Source organism: Microtus oregoni, unplaced genomic scaffold (genome assembly GCF_018167655.1).
Source record: "Microtus oregoni isolate MIOR12 unplaced genomic scaffold, Mior012 000012F_ref0000307, whole genome shotgun sequence".
Lineage (NCBI taxonomy): Eukaryota > Metazoa > Chordata > Mammalia > Rodentia > Cricetidae > Microtus > Microtus oregoni.
This window is the reverse complement of record NW_024543071.1, coordinates 6,152,817-6,177,912: the sequence shown is the minus strand read 5'-3', so window position 1 is coordinate 6,177,912 and position 25,096 is coordinate 6,152,817. Positions and strand designations below refer to the sequence as shown.

The 25,096-nt window shown below is 44.6% G+C and overlaps 1 pseudogene; it reads right to left on the bottom strand.

Annotated features, from left to right (window-relative positions):
- Nucleotides 1–25,096, bottom strand: part of LOC121454074 — a 37,486-nt pseudogene that overhangs the window by 946 nt on the left and 11,444 nt on the right.

The window sequence follows — 25,096 nt, the reverse complement described above, 5'->3', positions numbered from 1 at the left end:
GACAGTCCCTATGAATGGAGGCTCACTGGGCTTCTCAAACTTCCTGGGATGAAGACATACTAGTGAACATGTTGCCATAACCAGAGGTACACACAGAAGCAGTTTTGGAGCTGGCCTAAACAGTCGACTTCCACACTTACTCTACCCCTTTCCTTACTAGCTAACAGGTCAAATCTGTGTTTTAAAGTAGGTTGATTACCCTAGGCCATGATGTAACTGTGAGTGTTTATGCAGGGTGAGAAATTACTGTGTTCAATAATGGAAGCCTACATTCTTTGAAACTGGAACCATGGAGAATTTTGTTTCATGTTTCAACTGAAAAATATCATATACTTACATACACACACACACACACACACATCTCAAGTCATAGTTGATTCAATAAAGTTACAAGGGTATGGTGCCTCCAAGGGTCCAGGTCATAGATCTCCTCTGCCCCATCAGGAACGTCCTCTCCATCAGACACGAAACCATTACTACTCACAGGCCAGTCTGTTCACACTTTGTGCTTGCAAATAAAGCTTGATTGGAACAGGGTCTTGCTATCCGTGCACATGTTGTGTCTAAAGCCGCTCTTGAACTATAGCATCAGAATAAAGGAGCTGCAACTGACTCTATATGCCTCCTAAAACTAAAATATTCAGTTTAGCCCTACAGAAAAGAACGTTTTCTAATTTGTGCTGTGTTCTCATATGCTTTCATTATGTGTAGTCTGTTAAGAATGGGAAGAAAGGCTGAGGGAAGTGCTGATTAGGAAAAGTGCTTGCTATGCAAGCAGGAGGACCTGAGTTCGAATCTCCAGTGATGTGGGATTCCCCTCTGTATGCTGTGAATACCATTGCTGATTAAAGAAACTGCCTTTGCCCATTGATAGGGCAGAACTTAGGTAGGTGGTGGGGGGAGGGGACTAAACTGAATGCTGGGAGAAAGAAGGTGGAGTCAGAGAGAAGCCATGGAGCCCCACCAGAGACAGATGCCAGAACTTTACCCAGCAAGCCACAACTATGTGGCGATACACAGATTAATAGAAATAGGTTAAATTAAGATATAAGTGTCAGCCAATAAAAAGCTAGAGCTAATGGGTCAAGCAGTGTTTTAAATAATATAGTTTCTCTGTGATTATTTCAGGACTGAGCAGCCAGGAAACAAGCGGCCTCCTTACAACACCCCAGCACACACGTAAGAATTGGGCAGGTGCTAGAGAGGTGGCTCAGAGGGTAAGGGCACTTACTGTTCCTGTAGGGGATCTGGATTTGGTTCTGAGCACCTACAAAGTAACTGTAGCTCCAGGAGATCGGTCATCTTCTGACCTCTGCTCATGCACACATGGTACGTATACACACACTCAGACATAAACATACAATCAATAAATTTCTAAAAATTGAGATCCCAGGTAGTGGTGGCTCACGCCTTTAGTTCCAGCACTCGGAAGGCAGGGGCAGGTGGATCTCTGTGAGTTTGAGAGGCCAGCCTGTTCTACAGAGCAAGTTCCAGGACAGGAACCAAAGCTTCATGGAGAAACCCTGTCTCAAAAAAAAAAAAAATGTTAAAAAAAAAAAAGAGCTGGGCATGATGCATGTCTATAACCCCAGCGTTGTAAAGTAGAGATGGGTGAATTCTGAGAGCTCACTGGCCACCCAGCCTAGTCAATCAGTGATAAGGGACTCTGTCCCCAAAAATAAGGTGGATGGCAGTAGAGAGAATACCTGATCTGCCCTACACACACACGCACACACACACACACACACTGGGGTGGGGAGGGGGTTAAAAGGAGGAAGCCATATGCTTTCATGTAGCTCTACTGAGCACACAGGGAAAAGCAATGCTGTCTACACAGCCGGTGGCTCAGGCTGTCTCCTGGGAATAATGAGCTTATCTTCCAGATGGCAAGCAGGAGACAAAATGCAAAGGAGTTTCTAAAAATACCCACCGGTTCAAGATAAAGGGGACAGGGACACCGCGCTGCAAATGATACCCACGTAAACTGCTGCTTTCTATTCTGGATGCCATGTACACAGTGTCCCCAAACAGACATGGTGATTCCCACCACACCGGCCACCACAGCACCCAAGGCGGGAACAATAGAGAGGTCTAACCGCCTGCCTTCCCCAGGGCTGGGCTCTACATGGGCTATCAAGTCCATAGAGGAAATTAATTCAGCATGTATTTATTTAATGCCCTCTCAGAGCAGTGCTTGAAAATATGTGTCGCAGAGCGCCTGAAGCGCTTCTACAGGTGTATGCACTTCTTGCAGAAATCTTAACCACATTCTTCATGAGCTGCAGATGTAAGGCGAGCCTTAACCACATTCTTCACGAGCTGCAGATGTAAACAAAGCCCACAGCAGCATGAACTCGAGGAATGGATTCTGGCTGGAGATAGGGTTTGTTTTCAGTTGGATAGTAGGACCATGGCTACATAATTTGTGGGGAGGACTCATGCAGAGGGAGAAGATGAAGCATTTGCTCAAAGGGGTATCGAGATGTGTGTCTGTCTGTATCTTTGGGGAGGTTGAGGCAAGAAGATCCCAAATTTGAGGCCAACTTCAGCTGTGACTCCCAGCTGCAAGACTCCTCAATTTTTTTTTTCCAAAAGCGTAACGAAAGAATGTGAAACCAAGTAGGAATCACTCACCTGCAAGTCACGGGCCCATGGGCCTGACAAAAAGATAATGTATCAAAGCGATGGTAAAAGGGAGGCCTGAGGAACAGCAGCCCAGACGGCTCCCACGCTCGGCCTGCCTGGGCCTTCCAAACATCTCAGAGTTTCTGCGTCCTTATTCTCATAAATCAGTTCGACTCACTGGAAATTTATGTGCTTTCTGTGGTCCCCTGGCACTGTAGCCATTTAAGGACTGTATTCCTAAAAGCTTCAGACCCAGGGCTGAATTCCAAAGCCCCTGTGGACACGCAGGGATGGTCTGCCGCCTACCTTCAGTTCTGTCTACCTGTGTGGGGCCTGTCTGGAGCTGGAGTCTTTCCTGAGGCACGTGCCCAATCTGAAAGTGGGTGGTGGCACTGAGCAAATGCAAGGACATGGTGGCAATCTCATCTGTACGTTGAGCTCCATTGTGGATGGGAAGCCCGCTGGCCACCATGTATGCCTCTCCGCTGGCTTCAACCTGAAAAGGACACAATGAAGTACCCTTAGTTTTCCATGAGGGAAGCATGGGTTCATGAGGAGATGGGGTTAGACAACAAGACCCCCTGTTCCCAGCCCCTCCCCTGAGGCCCCATACTCCAAAGCTCGACTCTCATTGATCTGCACTCCGCCTAGGTCCAGCATTTTTTCAGAGTCTTTTCTTGCCCTGGTCCCTCCACACACCATTCCTCTTTCCCATAGCTAGCGCTCGCTTCTCTAGAGATGATAACTGTGGTGCCATATTTCCCTAGTTAGTCCAAGGTCAGAACCCACTAGACAAGCAGCCAAGCGCAAGTTGGGTATATCCCGAAGGATCCGATGGATCTCTCAAGCAGAGTCCATATAAGCTAACCCAAAATGTTCTCATGCCACGCAAGGACCTAAAAGTGCTTACATACCAGTCTCAATGAGGTCACCTACACACACACACACACACACACACACACACACACACACACCTAAACATTTGTATCTCTGATCTGTGCCCTCTTCCACCAGTCCTTCTAATAAAACCAGAGTCTAGAGTCCTATTGGCATGGAAGTAACTGAAGCCAAAAAGCCCAAGGCTTCAGCCTTTCGCAGGTACAGTTATATCCAGTAGAACTGAAAAACCATGTGGAAGTCAAGCAGTAGGAATGCCTCCACCTGTGGGAACACTTCTCTCTTGATGACCCCCAAAATTATGCAAGGTTTAACCCAGTTCTAGGCCACATTCTCTCTCCTGAGAACAACCTTCACAAACACAAACTGGATGTCAGAACCACTCATGTTAAGTGCCCCAGAGGAGAGAAAGCAAGGAGGAAAATTCCAGGGGATGGTGTCCTAGGCAGAGCAGGGGTAGGGATCAGCTCTCAAAGGTTCTCTGTGCCATTGGCATTTCTGGAGAGTTCTAGGGGATGCCCACTCAGTATCTGTCACTCAGGGATATGGCCACACTGTCCCCCCAACCTTGTCTGCCCCAGGACATGGGCAGAGTGGTTCTGCTGTGCCCTGCAGGTGTATGAAGGCACAGGAACACAGCATCCTGTAACTGTCCTCTGATTCTTCCTAGAAAGAGGTCCAACAACCCGAAGAGCAGCATCAGCACCACTACAAAAGTCACACTATCTGGGCTTTGCTGTCCACCTTCTTCTCACTCCGAGGGACCATGTTTACATGCCCCCTTGAGTAGCACCATGCGGGACATAGCTGCCACTTCCCTTTAGCCTCAGCCTGACAGTCTAAATTTGAAGAGTCTATCTTCACCCTGGATTGCTAAGGATCATACCAACAGAAGTCAAGGCTTACAGAGGATCCAAAGGGAGCAGCTATCAGCTTCCTGGAATCTGAAGGACACGTGTTTTTGAGATGCCAAGGTCTCTCACTGGCCTGGAACTCACCAATTAAGATGTTTGGCCAGTGGATCCCAGCAATCTCCCTGATTCTGTCTCCCCAGCACTGAGAACTTTGTACCACAAAGCCCTGGTTAGGGATCAAATTCAAGACTTCCAGCTTGCAAGACAATCCCTTCGGTGACTAAGTCTTCTGCTGCCCCCCACCCACAGTGCCTCTGGACACGCATGTACCCCTGGGACTAATCAAACCCCTTCCCAAGAAGACAAACCAATGAAGTATGGCGTTTCCGCCGTGAATGGAGATGAAATGAGATGCGGTCTGTCCCCGTGAGCCTGGAGACGGTGGATGAGGAGTCTGTGTGCATCACGGCTCACCTGTGCACATCATGGGTTTCTACTGTGTGGCCGAACAAACTGTACCAGTCGTTGAGGAGACTGATCACTTGCAAGGGGGAGCTGAGAGAGCACAGCTTTGTGACTCCCACAATGTTAGAGAAAAAGATGGTGACAGATGCAAAATGTTCTGGTCTACAGACTTCCCGGCTATGAGCTGCTCCCCAACGAAGCTGCAGTCTGAGAAAAGAGAGTTCTTAGCGAGCTCCTGCTTGTTTCCACTTCCACAGACCCTCTGGCTTCAGTGGGCTAGGTTCTTACTCATTAAATTTACCACCTAGCGGGATTCTTGTGACGTGTACTTATTCACTCGCATTATCTCTAGAGAGAGATTGCAAGTGGCGGCTATGAATTGCAGGAGAGGGGGAAGGTCAGGGACAGGTCACACAAATGGCTTCATTAAAAACATTTTCTCACTGAAAACATGTTAGTCCTTCCTATTGCTTACAGAGTTTGGTGGTAAAGACTTGGTGTGCAGATGTGAAGTGAGTGTAATCACTCACCAATCCATAAGCCAATATTCTTACTTCAACCAACTGTTCTCCTATTATGAGTGTGTTCAAATCCCCTATGCTCAAGAACAGTGGTTCTCAACTTCCCTAAGACTAGAAACTATGACCCTTTAACACAGTTCCTCATGTTGTGGTGACCCCCAGTCAAACAATTATTTTCTTTACTACTTCATAACTGCAATTTTGCAGTTTCTGTTATGAATAATAAAGTAAATATTTTTGGAGCTAGAGGTTTCCAAGGGATTCACAACCCACAGGTTGAGGACCACTACTTAGACAGTTACGATGGACCATGCTTTTAGTCCCAGCACTCGGGAGGCAGAGGCAGGTGGATCTCTGTGAGTTCCAAGCTAAGGTGAGATCCTATCTCAATCCCTTCTTCCACTTCTTGGTTGACGGTCAAATGAACAAGGATTCTAAAAGCAGATGATTTTCCCTAGTGTTCAGGAAATGCTCAGGTGGAAAAGGAACCAAAGTCGAAGCAATTTTTGAACTTGATGCCACAGGCATTTATTGAACTAAGCAAAGATTCAGAAACACAGGAGCGCAATGGTGGCACCTTAGTGGTTGGACATAAAGCTAGACTGCCATCTAGTGGCTGTATCCTATTGCTGCATCCATCACCTTCCACATAAACCACACTCCTATCACCCAGGATTGGGAGGTTTGCCCGTATTTTCATTAATAAGGTGCGCCAATTTGCCAACTTTTGCATGCATGTATACACAATTATCCCTCCCTCTTCCCCTTTCTCCCTCTTTCCTTCCCCCTCCCTCCTTCCTTCTCTCTCCTCTCCCGCTCCCTCCCTCCCCACCTCACCACCCAGGACTTTACCCCCTGTTTCTTGGTCCCCTTTTACAAAGCTCGGTATTCTCTTAGAAAAAGAAGAATGGAAATATTCCTCCTTGTGTAGAGCTGCTAAGACAGTGAATGTCTCCTTCCTCGGGCTCTTTTGCTCTATCCACTATTGCTCCTGAATACCAGCAACATGGTGAACAGGAGTTTCTCCACTTCCTCTTCTCTGCCACCATCTGGAAGGTCCCCATTTCCACCCATGCCCATCCCTCTAGGCAATGGGCATACATTTCCATCTTGCCCATCATGCTATCCAAGAGGCTCACACGGCTTGAAAAGGATACAGATGTTTATTGCTGTCTAGTTGTCTATAGTGTGAGTTTCCACAGAAGCCTGTGGCTAGCAGCCATGTCTGTCTGCCTGTCATTGGCCTCTTTCCTCAGCAGAGGGAGCTGGAACTGGTCAAGACCATGGTTGGAATCTGACCTCAGAGTGCCCAGCCTACCTCCATCACTGCCACTGCACTGCCTGGCAAATTACTTCTCTACCTCCATTTACTGACCCGTAGGAAGAGGCTCATGATGATGCTCCCCTCCTCTCCAGGATCATTCAGCTGACAATTGACTTTGTGTTAAGCTTGCCTCTCAAATCCATTTTTTCAATAGCAGCTTACTGATAGTATCATTTCTAAAAAAGTATTTATTTCTCTGTGTATGTGTGTGTGCCTTCTTAAGTTTATGTGAACCAATGACTAAGTGCAGTGGGTGCCAGAGGTTGGTGTCCAGTTCACAGCTATAAGATTGGGGGTTAATTCTCTTGCCTAGCATTGGATTTGGCCCTCTGCTCTGTAAAATAAACGAGTGATAATCTAGAGTGGGTGAATGAATTTTACCCTGTAGTCCAACCTCAAATATTAGTTACAACTGTAGTGAAGAGGCAAGCAGGCTTGCTTTCCATCCCGCCCAGCTCCTGCATGGCTAGCTTTCCACCCAAAATAACAACACACAAATTGTATTCATTTAAACACTGCCTGGCCCATTAGTTCCAGCCTCTTACTGGCTAATTCTCACATCTTGCTTTAACCCATATTTAGTAATCTGTGTAGCACCATGAGTTGGTGGCTTATTGGGAAAGATTCAGCATGTCTGACCTGGTGGCTGACCCAGAGAGGAGAGGCCAGGCAGAACAGAAACCTCTGACATCAAATGGCACAGCCTCCTTATTATAGGGTCCTTTAGGATTTTATATTTCCTTTTAAGGGTAACTGTCAGGTGTGACTATTGTTAGGTGTGACTACGGTTAGGTGTGAATACTGTTTGGTGTGAATACTGTCATATGTGACTACTGTCAGGTGTGACTACGGTTAGGTGTGAATACTGTTTGGTGTGACTACTGTCAGGTGTGACTACTGTCAAGTGTGACTACTGTTAGGTGTGAATACTGTTCGGTGTGAATACTGTTCGGTGTGAATACTGTCAGATGTGAATACTGTCATGTGTGACTACTGTCAGGTGTGACTACTGTCAGGTGTGACTACTGTCAGGTGTGACTACGGTTAGGTGTGAATACTGTCAGGTGTGACTACTGTCAGGTGTGACTACGGTTAGGTGTGAATACTGTCAGATGTGAATACTGTCAGGTGTGACTACTGTCAGGTGTGACTACGGTTAGGTGTGAATACTGTCAGGTGTGACTACTGTCAGGTGTGACTACGGTTAGGTGTGAATAGTGTCAGATGTGAATACTGTCAGGTGTGACTACTGTCAGGTGTGACTACAGTTAGGTGTGACTACTGTCAGGTGTGACTACTGTCAAGTGTGACTACTGTCAGGTGTGACTACGGTTATGTGTGAATACTGTCAGGTGTGACTACTGTCAAGTGTGACTACTGTCAGGTGTGACTACGGTTAGGTGTAAATACTGTCATGTGTGACTACTGTCAAGTGTGACTACTGTCATGTGTGACTACTGTCAGGTGTGACTACGGTTAGGTGTGAATACTGTCAGGTGTGAATACTGTCAAGTGTGACTACTGTCAAGTGTGACTACTGTCAGGTGTGACTACTGTCAGGTGTGACTACTGTCAGGTGTGACTACAGTTAGGTGTGAATACTGTCAGGTGTGAATACTGTCATGTGTGACTACTGTCAAGTGTGACTACTGTCAGGTGTGACTACTGTCAGGTGTGACTATGGTTAGGTGTGACTACAAGCCACTTAAGTAAACTAACTCTTGCCGTACTCCTGAATGATCCTGGAGAGGAGGGGAGCATCATCATGAGCCTCTTCCTACGGGTCAGTAAATGGAGGTAGAGAAGTAATTTGCCAGGCAGTGCAGTGGCAGTGATGGAGGTAGGCTGGGCACTCTGAGGTCAGATTCCAACCATGGTCTTGACCAGTTCCAGCTCCCTCTGCTGAGGAAAGAGGCCAATGACAGGCAGACAGACATGGCTGCTAGCCACAGGCTTCTGTGGAAACTCACACTATAGACAACTAGACAGCAATAAACATCCATGAGCTCTTCATACTATGTGTGCTTTACCCATGTCATGTGCAACCTTTTCTGAGGCAGGCGACTATTCTCATTCTTCACATAAGGAAACAGCAGTTTGAAGGCTCACATGTAGGCAGGAATGGATCTGGGACAACCCCAGACTTCACAGTCTTCAAAGCCTAGCCTCTTCTCGAGCCCTGAGCACCACTCTGGTTCTGGTGCTCTGGGTGCTGCTAAAGTCAGTGGGAGAGAAGGGAGGGAGACTGCATGCCTCCAACACCCTTACACAAGAGTAAACTAGATCCATTAGGCAAGGAGCCAACTGGGAAGGATGAAGTGCTCAGGCAGGCTGACTCCGGAGGCACTGGATGGCACAGTAAGGAATGACTGAGGGGGGCATTCTTAAAGCTTGGACCCCTAAGCCTTGAGCCTCTTAGATACCACCTCAAGTGATGCTGACAAGCTAAGCACCCTACGGCCAACATTGCTTTGGAAATGTGGACCAATACAGACAGCAACAAGGATGTGACTAAGAGAATGGATATATCACTATATCAGGGGACAAGGTTGCTTTATCTTGGCAGTAGGCTTGCTGTTGAGATGGCAAAACTGAACCCCTATTTACATCAAGTAGGCTAAGATCCAAGTGTGTGATCTGGTGAGACCTGAGAGCGAGCCAGAGCTCTCCCTGGCCCTGCAGACACACAATGTTTTTCCTTCTGCCCCTGTCGGTCCAGTCCCAGGCAGGAGACTTATCACAGTGTCACATGGGTTCTCGTTCCCTGCCTCACAGTAAGGAAAGAGCAGTTTAGTGCCCAGTGGAAGGCAGGGGCTTTCGTGGAGCTCACATGTATAAAATCAACATGCTGAGGGATGGCGGGGTTCTGGGAATGCAGTGATCTCCACAAGGTGGCGTGCAAGCTTTTGTTCTTATTTTTCTTCCTAACGAAAACAGCATGAAAATGCATACTGTCAGAGAAAAACAGAACTACGAGCGTGTCCGTGATCTGTAAGGTAGATAGCTAGTATTCAGACAGTCTACCACCTGACCATGACTTGTATCACTCACTCAACTAGAAATTTCTGGAAGGTCTCCAGGGCTCTTACACCCGACTCTCATGTTTGTGTCCACTGGTGCTTAGCAGGAAGCCTGAGAGGAAACACAGCCTTTAAAGACAAACTAGCCACACCTCCAAGCTGACGCTGACCTGTTGGGCCGGTGATGTCACCTGATGAGGCCTCATTTTATTCCCTCCTGAAAATGGAGCAATTACTGCTGGTCGTTAATTAGTGAGATCACATCTGACCGAGCACAATGCAAGTCATAGGCGTGTTTCTAATTTTTTCAGCAGCCATCTTAAGAAAAGCTAAGCAAGTGAAAATCATTTTAACAATACTGTGAATTTAATTTGGTGCACTTAAAGATCTTTTTTCCAAATACAGTCAACATAAAAACATCTGTAGGATTTTTTTTTCATTGAGATTTCAAATTGCTCGTGGATTGCTTTCATACTTGAGACGTATCCCAGGTTGGACTAACAACATTTCCAGTGTTCTTTATTAGCACATGTAGCTCACGGTACCATTTTCAGACAGAGCAATGTTATGTCATAGAATTCTTAGGAGATTTCAATAAGAGAGCACAGTTTTTAAGACCCTTTGTGAAGTTATTAGTAAGTATGAAGAATTATGTTAGTACTAAAAATTAACATTTATTACATATCTGTTATGGGGTAGCCATAGAGCTAAACACTTTATATACTTAACTCTCAAATCAACTTCAGAGAAGTACTCTGATATTATCTTTATTTCTGAGTCTCAGGGTAGTGAAGGTCATGTGACCAGTAAGTGATAGAGTCAAAGTTTAAATCTCTAGAATAATTTCTGTGTTAAATCATCCCTCATCCTCAGACTTCATCGATGCTCCATTTACCTAGAAAGGAAGGGCCATCTGTAACGCTACAGACTTTATTGTGCTTTCCAAAGCCTTTTGCGAGATCATATCACTGCTTGGGATCCCTATTGGGCAGGAAATGAGCCTTGATCCCCTATGCTTCCTACAATCAGATCCAAAGTATATACTCAGCCCTCTAACACGGCTCCTTGGCTCGTTGGTAGTCTCTCCGGTGCCTCATATAGGGGAAACACAGGCAAATATGAATCTGTTTGTCATTGATGTGTGACAGTTAGAAGTCCTCATCTGTCCTCAAACAGCCCAGGAATAAAGCAGAACTTTAACAGCTACTCATTAAAGGTTTACAGCCGGAATAACAGTGGTTTTCTGGGACTGCCCTTGGAGACACAGTCATGGAGAAGGCTGTGTTTGCCTACCTTGCTTGGCAACAAGATGCTAGCCAGCTTTCCACCAGAGCCAGAAAGCCAGAGTCTCGCCAGACCAACCTGGTTCCTCAGGAACAAAGGGCAGTGCAACCCTTGAGGAAGGAAAGGTTCTGAAGCCACACAGGCCAACCTTCGGTCGCCTTATACAAAAGCACAGATAGGAATAGACTACGTGGTCACCCAGTGCTCAGTGTCCCGAGCCTCAGTAAGGACAGGGCTGAGCTTTCAAGCTTGTGCTCGCCCAGCACCCAGCAGGAAGTCCTCTAAGGGGCTTGTTTATTGATGAGTGCAGTGCTGACTGGAGATTGCACTATCAGTTTCTACAACGGGAAGTCAGAGCACCTTTCTCTCTAGGATTGACTTCCAGGTGCTTTTCTTGGTCCTTTTAAATGGCAGAAGTGTACACAGCACACTAAGGACAGCTACATGCTAGTCCAGTCTGAGGAGACAGCCTCAAGTTGCTGGATCATATTTACTGGCTGCGGCACACTCCAGAGCTGGTCTTTTCATCTGCACACCTGCCCTCCTCATCCTTCACCACCATCTGTCTGTACACCTACAATGAGTCATCTGGGCTTTTGGATCTAGCCACCCACTCCCTGCCTACCCCCTAGCTTCATGGAAGGAATGAGTCTCTCTCTACCAAACTCTGAATGGTCCTCGCCAGACCCTGATGTGCACCCTATATAGAAGACTGGTTTGTAGGAGGAGGCCACTTGTTTTGACCAGCCGCCTGGCTTGCTTAGCCCTGAAATAACCACACAGAAACTGTATTAATTAAATCACTGCTTGACCCATTAGCTCTAGCTTCTTATTGGCTAACTTTTACATCTTAATTTAACCCATTTTTATTAATCTGTGTATTACCGCAAGGTTGTGGCCTACGAGCAAAGTTTCAGCACATCTCTCTCCAGTGATGGATCATGGTGTTTCTCTACACCTTCCTCCTCCCAGCATTCGGTCCAGTTTTCCCCGCCTACCTAAGTTCTGCCCTATCAACAGGCCAAGGCAGTTTCTCTCTTCATTAATGGTAATCACAGCACTGTTACTGACCATCGCCCTCCTCTTATCTACAGCCATCATAGCCCCTTGTGCCCCAAATCAAAGCTATGTCTTTCACACCCTCTCAGATTTACACCTCCAGCCCACACCTTTAGCTTTGAGTACTAATCCCCAGTTTCTGGGTAAGGACACAAGGGCTGGAAAGAAGAAAGGCATATCCTCCCTAGCTCAGCTTGCTGACCACTGATGGAATTCTCTCTGGGACAAGAAGTTCTCCCCTCTGTCTTGGCTGGGAAAGTCCAGCATCCAGTCCACCTTTGGTTTTTCAAGCACTTTTGTCCCTCCATACTGACATGTGATTAGAGAATGAGAAAATCATGGAACATCTGATTGACGTGATCAGATTTAAAGCGGGGTTCATTCCGTTGAAAGACACTTAAGGAGAACCAACAACGATAAAGGAAAACTCAGCAGCACTATGACATGTATTCTTTAAGTTAGATTCTGTGATGCTTGACTTTGTCATATGCAAATGAGAGCTTGAATATCCAGTCCCTCTCGTGATCTGAGTTTCTCAAAACATCCTAGAAAACACAGTTATTCCAAATATCACCCGGACTGAAGCTGACGCACAGTGAGCTCCCTCCATTGCGTGGGGCAGACAATCATGGAGGTTGTGTCTTTTCAGCTGGAGCTAATGGAAGGCGGGGCATGTGGGGCCTAAGTGGAAATCATCACAGAAGATCGCATAGTCTCGCCCAATGTGGAGAAAGGATACAGTCTGGAATTCCACCAAGTCATCTTTTCCCCGATGCAAACATGATGGTCATGTGCCAGGGAAGGGGTGAGTTTCAAGAAGAGGGGCGACATTATAGAACAAGCCAAGTTCATGTGTTTTCCAAAGGAAAATGAGAGTCAGCAGATTCACCTTACTCTGATCCCATGAAGAAGCTTAAGATAGTTCAGGACTTTAACGAGACCAGAACGGAACCGTGCATGGATGAATGAGAGAGAGATGGGTAAGGTTTTCCACTCTCTGACTAGTGAAGACCGACAGAAGAGTCAATATCTTTGCTTACCTTCAGACTTCCTTTATTGCGATACTGTGTGACAATGCAGATGTTAGGTGGTTCTGTGCACACACCAAAGAAGGGAACGATGTTTTCATGCTTTAATTCACACATCTGGACATCATAGTGGCAATATCATTATGTATGGAGACTGCCCTTACATGGTGACCATACTGTGTGCTTTACCCCTTTTAAGGTACTATGAGAGAACTCCTTCCATTTTACAGGGAAAGGGACAGGTGCCTCAACGGTGAAGGAAATCATTGAAGAGGATACAATTGATAAATGACCCAGCAGCAAGAAAACCCAGGGAGTCTGGCAAACAAACCAGGGGGTTATCAAAGTCCAATCCAAGCCATGGGTAGTAATTAAACCGCATTGTCACTGACATATCCTCCACTGCTTCCCTGGTTGTGGCTGTTAATGCCAGTATGTGACACCGGGTCACTGACCCAATGCAAAGTGTCAAACCCGCTCCAAGATCCAAGTGCAAAAGGAATCGGGCAACCATCACAGACTCAGGATGATGGGTCAGAATTAAGGCCCATAAGGAAAAGGTAAGGGGGCAGGTAGAGGTAGGAGGAAACCAGGCTTCGGGTTCCTGTCTAAGAGCAAAGAGTCTGAGGTCCAAGTCCCCGCAGCAGAGAAAGAACAATGCGTCAAACTAGGAAACACCCTTCCACCTTTGAACCTTTGGGAAGAAGGCCACTTCTCACAGTGGAAACCGAGGGCTGGTGGACAGAGGGGCCTCACCTGCCAGACTTCCTGCAGCACACTTGGCTTCTTAAGCCACGCTTCTGCTTTGTCATCAATATAGCAGCAGGTGACACAATTTCCCTGGAATCAGAAACAAAGTAGAAAGTTATTTTTTTCCTTTTAGTATTTTAAATGCATAGGTGTTTTTGCCTGCATGTATGTCTGTAAATCCCAGTGTGTACTGCCTGAAGAGAACAGAAGAGGGCATTAGATCCCCTAGGATGGGAGTAACTCCCATCCCAGGGGAGTTACAGGTGGTTGTGAGCTGCCATGCTGTGGTAAGAATCAAACTCAGGTTCTCTGGAAAAGCAACCAGTGCTCTTAACCACTGAGTTATCTCTCCAGTCCCAAAGTAGAATGTTCCTAACTCAGGATGATCCAGAAAAGGCAAGAAAGGGGAATGAGAAAAGTGAGGAAAAAGCCATCCATGAAATATAGCATCCAGCTTTTCACGGACCGGTCAACCTCCTTGGTGACACTGTGGTTGTTATAGGCCTCGAACTGTTCAGCAGTAAGGTCTCCTTCAACTGCCATCACAGCCCTTCAAGGTACCTGTGGTTAGCCCCGTTCTGGAAAGGATCACTGAGGCTGGGTAGCTTATCCAGGGAGGCACATGTGTGGTCATGAGCCAGATCTGAATATCTGATTCCAAGAGCAACTCTCTCTTCTATGTCTCAAGAAAATAGTAAGCTGACACCCTACATCAGGTGCCTAGTTCAAGTTCATTGTGACAGTTCAGTTTAGCTTCTCCCAGCCTCTCTTTCTCACTCTGCAAAATGTCAGGGGCCACTGCCACCAAATTTGTATGGTTTGGGGAAGGATGGGATGAGTTAAAGCAACACTTGGCACATAAACCTTGTGTGAAATGGCACGTTTTACTTTTGTTACCTATTCTGTCTGCTTTTAGAGTCATTCAGTCCCCGAGCGCAAAAACGTATAATGATGAGAGAGAAGCTGGTCAGAAGGAACGATGTGGTCTGCAAACCCCAGGGAAGGCAAGGCTCAGATCAGCTCAGTATCATCCGAGATCTGCCCCTTTCGGTGCAGAAGCAAGGGTGAAGGGTTCAGGATGGAGACAGGACGTCTATGGAGGAAGGGGTGCCCATGGGTACTAAGGAAAAGATTCCAGGAAGAAGTGATGCCTGTGCTGAACCCTGAAGGATGAAGAGAAGGCTCCAGCTGGGGTGGGGAAGATGAAGTGGATTTGACATTGCCAGAAGTTGAAACCACACTTTAGAGCAACAGCCAGTGATTGCTTTGCTTGGCATTTTCTGCCTCCATTTCCCGGGACCTATTTAACCTTCCCCAAAGGCAGCTGAGCTTTTAGAGGGTGACTCAGCATGTGCCCTGGGGCATTCAAGGCCAACTGAGAAAGGATGGGGGAAGTAATGTCTGAGCTTCCAGTTTCGCACTGCAGAGGTACCAGTAGCCACCACTGAGTCATTAAAGTCCGGGATAAATGAATCCACACTCTGAGACTGTGCTACCTACTAAGTTTGCCACTGGCCACATGGGACTACTTAAATTGTGTATCTATAGCTGGGCACGCATATGGTACCAGAGGTCAGTGTTAGGGGCTTTCTTATATTGGTTTCCGCCTTACTTTTGAGACAGGGTCTCTTGCTGAATCTGAAGTTCATCAGGTCAGCCAGACTGACTGGCTAGCTAGCCGTCTCTACCTCTCCAGCATTGGTGTTGTAGGCATGTGTTGCCACTCCTGGTTGCTGGCCTATGTGGGTGCTGGGGACTGAAACTCAAGCCCCTGTGCTTATGCAGTGAGAGCTGTATTGGCCAAGTCATCACTGCAGCTCCCTGGCTATTTAAATGTAATTACCACTAACATTCAGTTCCCCTGGAGACACTAGTGTTCAGTTGCCTGTAGCTAGTGGCGATGGTAGCTTTGGGGTATTGCCATCACCACAGAAGGTTCTACTGGGAGTTCTATGTCTTATCAAATCACGAGGATAGGAATCACAGGGGAGCTTGTCGAAATGCAGAATCTCAGCCTCCACTCTGCTGACCCCAAATCTTCAATCTAGAAATATTTCTTAAGTTCTTTTTAAAGTAAGATGTAATATTTGTACATACCTTTTCTGCATTTTTAAAAAATTTATTGTGTCTCAGTTCTCAAAGTTAGAGAAACACCAGTCTGGAGACACAAAGCTCCTGGGGTTTTGCTTGGAGGATGTCCTAGTATTCATAATGCCTGGCCTGACCAAATTCATCTGGAGAACAGGACAGACATTCACATTAACTTTCATATGCACAGAAGTGCCTGGTTTAGTCCCACAGAGGCATAAGCATCTCTTCACCCTGTGGGCTCTTGACAAAAGATCTACGATCTGCAGAAATCTTCACAGCAGATGTGCTGCTAATGTTGTACCTGACACAGGTGTGCCTCGTTGGCATGGCTGGAAAACAAGGCACAGCTTGGTTGCTCTCAGGAGTGATACAGAAATAGGATAAACAGGTAGATTATTGACTCTACCTTAATATATAAAACAACTGTTAACCTCAAAATATTTTACATTGGTATGGATTTTAGTTTATTGATATAAATTTAAGGTTAATTTTGTTATGCTCACTCTATATTTTTACTCTTGTTTAAGGTATTATATCTTTATAGCTCAATCAAAAATGTAAGGCATAATTAAAAATACCAATTTATAAAAATGCAGTTAATCAGCTATAATAGCCAAACTTATAGTCTTATTAATAAGGTTTTCTACATATATAAAAATATATTTCAGATAGATAGGTATTCTTCAAACATTTCGAAGACCTACATAATATGGCATGTAAAATCTTTTAATAATAGATTTTTCAGGACAGTGAGACATGTCAGCTCCTGATAGCACCAATGGACTCCAGAAAAGATTATAGGCATTGCAGAAACTCTATATGGAATTTATTTTCTTCATGGTAAAAGCTAGCCATGTGGGCACAGAATGTGCCCTTGCTTCAATTGCTGACAGTTACTGTCCAAACTGAATCAGTCAGACACAAAAAAAGGTGAATGCCAAACTTTGTCAAGGCAAGGTAAAACAGTCCTTCAAATTTCCCTGATTCTATATACCCAAAGGATGCTCAATGATACCACAAGGATATGTGCTCAATTATGTTGATAGCAGCATTGTTCATCATAGCCAAAACCTGGAAACAACGTAAATGACCCTTGACTAAAGAATGGATAAGAAAAATTTACACAATGGAGTACTAAACAGCAGAAAAAAATAACATCTTGAAATTTACGGGCAAATGTATGGATCTAGAAAACATAATATTGAGTGAGGTAACCCAGACCCAGAAAGACAAATATCATATGTACTCATTCATAAGTGGCTTTTAGAAATAAAGCAAAGAAAAACTAGCCTACAATTCATAATTCCAGAGAACCTAACAACAATGAGGACCCTAAAAGAGACATACATGGATCAAATCGACATAGAAAGTAGAAAAAGATAAGATCTCCTGAGTAAACTGGGAGCATGGGAACCATGGAAGAGAGTAGAAGGGGAGTGGAGAGGAAGGGAGGGGAGTGGAGAAAAATGTATGGGTCAATTAAAAACAACAAAACACTTAAATAAAATAAAAATAAATAAATAAATAAATAAATAAATAAATGGATTGTTTAAATTTTTTTCTGATTCACAGAAAAGTCCATCAGATATGCTGGACCTGTAGGCCAAAGATGGATGTTTCAACATTACAGAGGAAACGTGGGTGACTGTTCAAACAGCTAGCAGTTTTTGTCATTTCTTACACTCTTGGAAGTCACTAACCTGCATTTCCCTCTTACTCAGGTAATAATATTATTTGCTTCTCAAATTTTGGATGGAGTTGAAGACTAGATAGCTATAATTATAATTTTTCTTTGTTATGATAAAAAGGTAAATTAGATATAATACTTTAAACTCACCAAGATGGGATAGAAAATTAAATATTTTTAATTTTTTAAAATACAAATAGAGTAAATATTGTAACTATAAGTCTTACTTGATAACCGTTTTATTGTTTATAATTTTACTATGTTAAAGTTAAAACCTTCCTTTTTGATTAGACAGAAAGGGGGAATGCTACAGGATAGCCCTTCTGTATGCTGTGAATATATGTTGCTCTCATCAGTTGATAATAAAAGTTACTTTGACCTATAGCAAGGCAGTGCCTAGCTAGGTGGGAAAGCCAGACTGAATACAGGGGGGAAAAAAGGACAGAATCAGGAGAGATGCAAGCCAGCTGTCCAAGAAACAATATACCAGAGGACCAGTAAAGCCAGAGGCCAAGAGGCAATGCATAGATTAATAGAGATGGGTTAATTTAAATGTAAGAGATAGTTAGTAATAAGCCTGAACTATAGACCCAGCAGTTTGTAATTACTATTAAGCTTCTGAGTGATTATTTAGAAGTGGCTGCAGGATGGGGTGGGACAAGGAAATCTCTTTTTACAAAGGAGGATAAATTACGAGATCACATAGTCAATACCTAGAAAAGCTAGTCCTTGAACTCTGATCTTTCTGATCCAAAATGTAGGGTTAAGACAGCCCCTTTAGGGGGCGGGGTTTGCCTCGGGCGAATGCCTATAGATAAATGGGCGTGCGGGAGGCGGCTCCGCCCTTTCCTTCCTACCTCCTGCGCCATGCGGAAACTTCGGTTCTGTAAGTTTATCATTAAAGTGGTAAATATTCTTTAATATCTACATTGCATTTATTTATGCCGATACATTTGGCACCCAACGTGGGGCTTTGCCGAGACCCGGCCCAAATCGGAGTCTCTTGGGGCCACTGCTCCCGGCAATGGTCTCCCTGGGCGCGCGGAAGCAGCTGAGATTCTGAATGACTCGATTTTCCCTGCTGCTTGCTAGAGAATCAAGCGGGACGGGAGAGCTTGCACTCCCTGGCATTTTGAAATCGACCGCACCTCTGTAACAGTGTGATCAGTCTCTGTTCCCCTCCCACCTCCACCGGCGCTCGGGTCACATGACAACGGCCCTGCGAGCCCCGGCACGCCGGCATCCCTTTGATTTGGTCATTTGGAGGCTTTTCTCTCTGTTCCCATTCTGGCCCAATTGCTACTTATCAGTCTGGTGTTTGTTTCAATTTTGTTTTTGAGTCATTTATTTCAGACTTAGGCCACGTGGACTCAAATGGACTCTTTCGCCACCACTGGTAGGACCCAGTCATTACAGGTAAAAGAATTTTTTCTTTTATAAATAAAATGTCTGAGAACATGACAGTTTCAGATTTCAACAGCTTTTTTGAATGTACCATTTGGGAGATTTTATAAGAAATGTCTATCACCCCACATCTATGGATATTTCTGGGATTCTTAATTTTCCTTAGCACTATTTGGTTTGATAATAGAAAAATGATCAAATCTCTTAAGGCAGAGGTTAAACGTTTAAAAACTATTAAAAATGACAACAATCTTCTCAAGAATTTATGTTTTTAAAAAATTATATTGGTACTATTTCTTGTATATTGATATATTAAATATTAAATATGAATGTTCCTACCTCTATTTTTGTATAAGAGTATGCTTATATTGTATGGATACATCTATCATATCACAATGTACATTTCTACCTCTGGTACTATTTATATAATAACATTGTTTACATTTTGATATATAATGACATTGTTTACAGGTGAAGATCATTGTCTTCATATATTACACAATTGTTTATTCTCTTAATTTTCAAATTAGATAGATATTGAGAATTATATGTTTGTCATATTTATTTTTAGGTTAATCAGGTCTTTTAGATACATAGAGATTATTTTTAGTATAGATAGTATGATCTTCAGCCTCTTTGAAGAGCTGTAGAAAATGGCCTTTAATCTAACCTAGAATTCTGTGCCATCGAGACACAATTACTCCTGGCAACACCACTCTACGCCCAAGAGAACGTTGAGCACCAAAGACACTCCACTGGGAGCTTGTCTTCTTGGCAGAACTGGCCTTTGGGTTAAAAAAAAAACCCATACCTCAACTACTGACTATGATATAAAACAGGATTGTCTTATCTTGCCAAGACAGGGTAGGATAATTCTAAAAAAGTTCCTTACACTTGATAATGGTATGTCAATTATGTTAGGCCTTAGCCAAAGTTGGTTGACTCAACATTACAAACGAGACTTTGGGTGATTGCCCAGGTAGTCAGTTGTCTCTGTCATTTGTTGCACATCTTGGATATCTCTCATTTGTTTTTTTTTTAAATATTTATTTATTATGTATACAATATTCTGTCTGTGTGTATGCCTTCAGGCCAGAAGAGGGCACCAGACCTCATTACAGATGGTTGTGAGCCACCATGTGGTTGCTGGGAGTTGAACTCAGGACCTTTGGAAGAGCAGGCAATGCTCTTAACCTCTGAGCCATCTCTCCAGCCCTATCTCTCATTTGTTAAATAATATTTATTCCCTTCTCAAATCTTTGATGGAGTTAAAGATTATTTAATAATAGTTACTCTCTACATTATTTAGACTCCTTGAGATAAAATGCCTAGCAAAACTTTTGTTCTCAATATTGTTTGTTATAATTATCATTTGTTATTATTGTTTATAATTATATTTGGTTTAGTTCTGTCTTATTTAGACAAAAGAGGGAGATGTAGGGTTAAGACAGCCCCTTTAGGGGGCGGGGTTTGCCTCGGGCGAATGCTTATAGATAAATGGGCGTGCGGGAGGCGGCTCCACCCTTTCCTTCCTACCTCCTGTGCCACGCAGAAACATCGGTTCTGTAAGTTTATCATTAAAGTGGTAAATATTCTTTAATATCTACATTGCATTTATTTATGCCGATACCAAAACGTATCTACTTGCTACACACCTCATTCTTAGCATCAGCACCACCACCAGTAGGACAGGCTCTAAGGCCAGACTGTCTACACTCATGTTCTAGCTGTGGTACTCAAGGAGAGATGGGAGGGAGTCAACTTTCAGAGTGAGACTTGGTTACCTCTATGTTTAATATTTTCAGCACTTTTTCACACCTTCAGAACATAGGAGCCTAATCCTGTTTACGGTGAATATTGATAAAACCCTTATGTACAAAACCAAGCAAATCAGATTACAGCTCTGGGTGTGGAGATGGAAGAGGAAACCCAAATCCCTGGGGACATTTGGAAGTAGCTTGACTAATAGAAACCCATCTCTTGGTTTTAGGACACCAAAATCTCCAAGACTTGGTACCAGCCAATCTTCCTAGCCTTCAGCATGACATGTTCTAATATCCTGATGTTCTGACATTCTATGTGACTTCTCTCCTTGTCATTGCTAGCAATTCATTCATCTCGAATGACACCTCCTCTAAGAAACCTTTAAGTTTCTTTCCATTTCAGGGCTTCCACCTCACCATGGAGACACACCTGTGCATCCCTCTGGGGCATCCTGAAGCCTTGAACTGTGCTTGGGCTACCCTGGATAGGAGATCACTATGAGTGTTATGCAAATGAATTATTTGCAGCACACATTGGTAGGTTAAAGGGGTTAATGTTTCCTATAGGACTAGAGGCTCCACAGGAACACCCCACAAAAGTGTTGAGCTTTAGAAGACTACCAGACATTTCTAAAGAGTCAAAAGCCAAGTCTCGGCCACAGATGGAACCATATATCAACCACCTCCCCCCCACAAGGCTCAGGGAGTGTTGTGGAAGAGGGGACTGAAAGACTGTAAGCACTGGATGAGCAGAAGGCTGGCCTTGGGGAATTCACAAACACGTGGTTGGTTACCAGCACAAACTCAAAATGAGATCGAGCTGGTTTAAAAGTCCAACATGGAGCATGGATGAGATCTAGGAAGTTTTATTTGCTGAGGGAGAAAAAGAGAGTCGCTTTCAGAGTAGAGTAGGTGGCCATCAGTAGGCTGCCGACGCCCCAGTGGGTGACCCCGCACACATTTGCGTATGGACTTAGTGTTGGGAGGCATGAAGTCAGGAGAGAAATGAAGATGTTTTGGGGGAGAGAGGTGAAAGGAGGAATGGAGATGTGGGTGCATTGTACAGATGTATGATAGAGACAGATGTAGTTTAATGTTAAATTTTGAGTTTTTGGAGGCAGGGAAGCATTCTCAGACAAATGTAACCTAGAAACTTAGCTCAGGTCTTGAGTCTCTTCTGATTGCTCACTTGAACAGTGAGCCACCCCCTAGCCCTCATAAGTCCCTGTGGAGGTCCCTTTGCAAGTCACCAGGGAAATGTGTGGCCTCCGCTTGTGCTGGGGAAGGACAGTGATGTTGTCATAACGAATCTGCTGCAAGGTGTTTCCATGACAACTGCAGTTTTCCTCTCAGCATCCATAACACCAGACAAGCAATGGCAGCCACTGTGGCCAGAACCAGAATTGTCCCTGTGAGAACCACAGCAGGTGCAGCCATACCTAGAGGCAGAGACAGCCGTTACACAGGCCCACCTATGAGCAGAGGTAAGCATGTCCCTGAGATCCTACCGTGCTAGCATGGCCAGTATAGTCGCTTCATTTTTTAACAGAAACTTCTATAGTAAGAACATAGGAATGAATGCAACACTTGGGTTGAACACGAACTATGCATTCTCCGGGCATGGTATATCTAATTCAAAAGTCAGACTCCTAGCCAGTCATTCAGCTATATCCTCCTGCCCAGATTACTTCTGCCTCCTTGAAGGAAGCTCTAAGACTCAAATCTCAGGACCGAGGTTCCCTAGAGAGATGGCATTAAACAGGGAACGTGGGCAATGGCGCCCCTGGGAGATACTGATGGTATCGGAAAACAACAGTTCTAGTTGGAGGGTGCTACTTCTCACTGTCCACAAGCACAGGACAGCTTCACACAGAAAGGTTTTCTGGCCGCAAAGACAGCATTGTTGAGAAACCGTCCCTGCTATCTCCTCTGAGCTGTCGTGCTTGCCTGTTACAGTAGGAGGCTCAGTTTTGCAAAGCTCAGGATGAAATCCACAGCCAGGTCTGCCTCCAGGAAGGGAGCCATGAAGTCAAGAGATATTAGAGGCATTCCTCCAAGGCCTTTAAAGCAGAAAAGACAAAGGTTCGTGTTCAGTTCATTTATGCCACCGGTCTTCACCTCATACACATCAAGAGCAACTGAGACATGCATTAAAAAAACAAACCAGGGACTAGAGAGAGGTGTTTCTGTGGGTCACGTTGGTACCTGCTGTGAAGTCTTGTAGTAATAAGAGCGGTAGGGCTGCGTCCTCAGCACCCTGGCCGCCCGGCTAGCTTATGCCCGAAATAACAACACACAAACTGTATTCATTTAAACATTGCTTGGCCCATTTCTATCTAGCCTCTTCTAGGCTAACTCTCACACCTGGACTAGCCCATTTCTAATATTCTATGTAGCACAGCTAGATGCGCTTACCGGGAAGATTCTAGCCTACGTCCATCCTGGGTCGGAGCTTCATGGCGTGTGTCTGCCCAGGAGCCGGGAGCATGGCGTCTCTCTGAGGCGTCTGCCCCCAAGAGGAGAGCTGTAGAGTCTGAGCTCACTTCCTCTTCCTCCCAGCATTCTGTTCTGTTTACTTCACCCACCTGTGTTCTAACCTATGAGGGCCAGCCAAGCAGTTTCTTTATTTTTTTAACCAATGACCTTCCTCCATCAAAGTCTAATGACCCAGTTGGGACCCTGGGACTCTCATGATAAAAGGTCAGAACTAACTCCCTGAAGTTGTTCTTGTAGAAACATATTTAAGCCATGGCATGAACATGACCCCATGCGTGCGCACGTGTGTGAATGTACACACACATGAATAAACAAACAAGAACAATGCAAACAGGCTTCAGCCCCAGAATGCAAACCTCTGGTGGCCTGACAAGTGTTTTTCTATTTCCCTAGACCCTTTAAACTTCAAATCTAGCCTCTAGTCATGTAATTCAGGGAAAGCAACGTCTTTTTCCCCAGGTAGAATAGCTTCCAGTCTTGTAGCTTACACCGTGTCTTACAAAGGCCTCGCACCAATGCTACAGGTGTCAGCTATAACTGGCACAAATCTTAATGCATAGCCAGGATTTTGATAGTTCACAGACCAAATGTCACTGCCTGCATGAAACATACACTCTCCTGCCAGACTGAGCATTTGGTTTGTTATAGTTATTTTGTGCTGGTCTGTGCTGCAACTTGCTTTTCTCAAAGAATAAGGGAGGGAAAATGTCTCACATAGAGTCTGGGTTCACCATAGTGGACAGGTAGACGTTGAATTAGGCACTGGCATTCCTTTTCATTTCCTCATTGGTTTCTAGCTGAGAAAATAATACAAAGGATTTTTGCAGGACTTTCTGGGAGCCCAGAACAGCACAGGGAGGGTCCTGATGTCCATATGAGTCTCTGGGAGGCAGACTTCATAAGAAAGTGACTTTACTGAATGTGGGTTTGGGCCTGTAGATGTCCCCATGATTCACTGCCTTGGGGGTCAGGGCTTCTTCTGGACACCACTGGGAATGGGATCCAGCTGGGGCATCAAAGGCAAAGTCCCTAAGAAGCCACAGTTGAAATATTGTATTTCTGTATTCTGCCCTGGAATCCTGAAAAGGGTCATACCCACAATCTCTGCAAAACCCCTTTAAAGCCCAAAGTGGATCTTTGTGAGTTCAGAATGCTCTGACATCATAATAGGATGTTGTCATCTACACAGTCCATGGGGAAGAACTGATTTTGACTGGGTGAGCCACACCTTTAATCCTAGCTCTCAGAAGTGAGAGGTAGGTGGATCTCTGTGAGTTCAAGATCAATCTGGTCTGCTATCATTCCAGGATAGCCAGGATTTCACTGAGAGACCCTGTCTTGAATAACATGGACAAAAACAAATAACTGTGTGTATATGTGTATATATATATATATATATATATATATATATATATATATATCAAAAAAATGTCTAGTGTTTTACATGAATTTACATTATTGTATTGGTCTGCTTTCATAGGTGCCTACTCAGTGCTAGATGCTTCCCCCTATATAATTTTCTATGTTAAAATTAAAAACCTTCCTTTTAAACAGAAAAGGGGATGTGATGTGGGATTCCCCTCTGTGTGCTGTGAGTACCATTAATGAATAAAGAAACTTCTTTGGATCTATAGCAAGGCAGAACTTAGGTAGGCATGGAAAACTAGGCTAAATGCTGGGGGAAAGAAGGGTGTAGTAGAGAAAAGCCATGAAGCCGCTGGAGATAGATACTGGAACCTTTAGCTGGTAATTACTCTGATTAATGGAGATGGGTTAAATTGATATGTAAGAGTTAGCCAATAAGAAGCTAGAGCTAATGGGTCAAGCA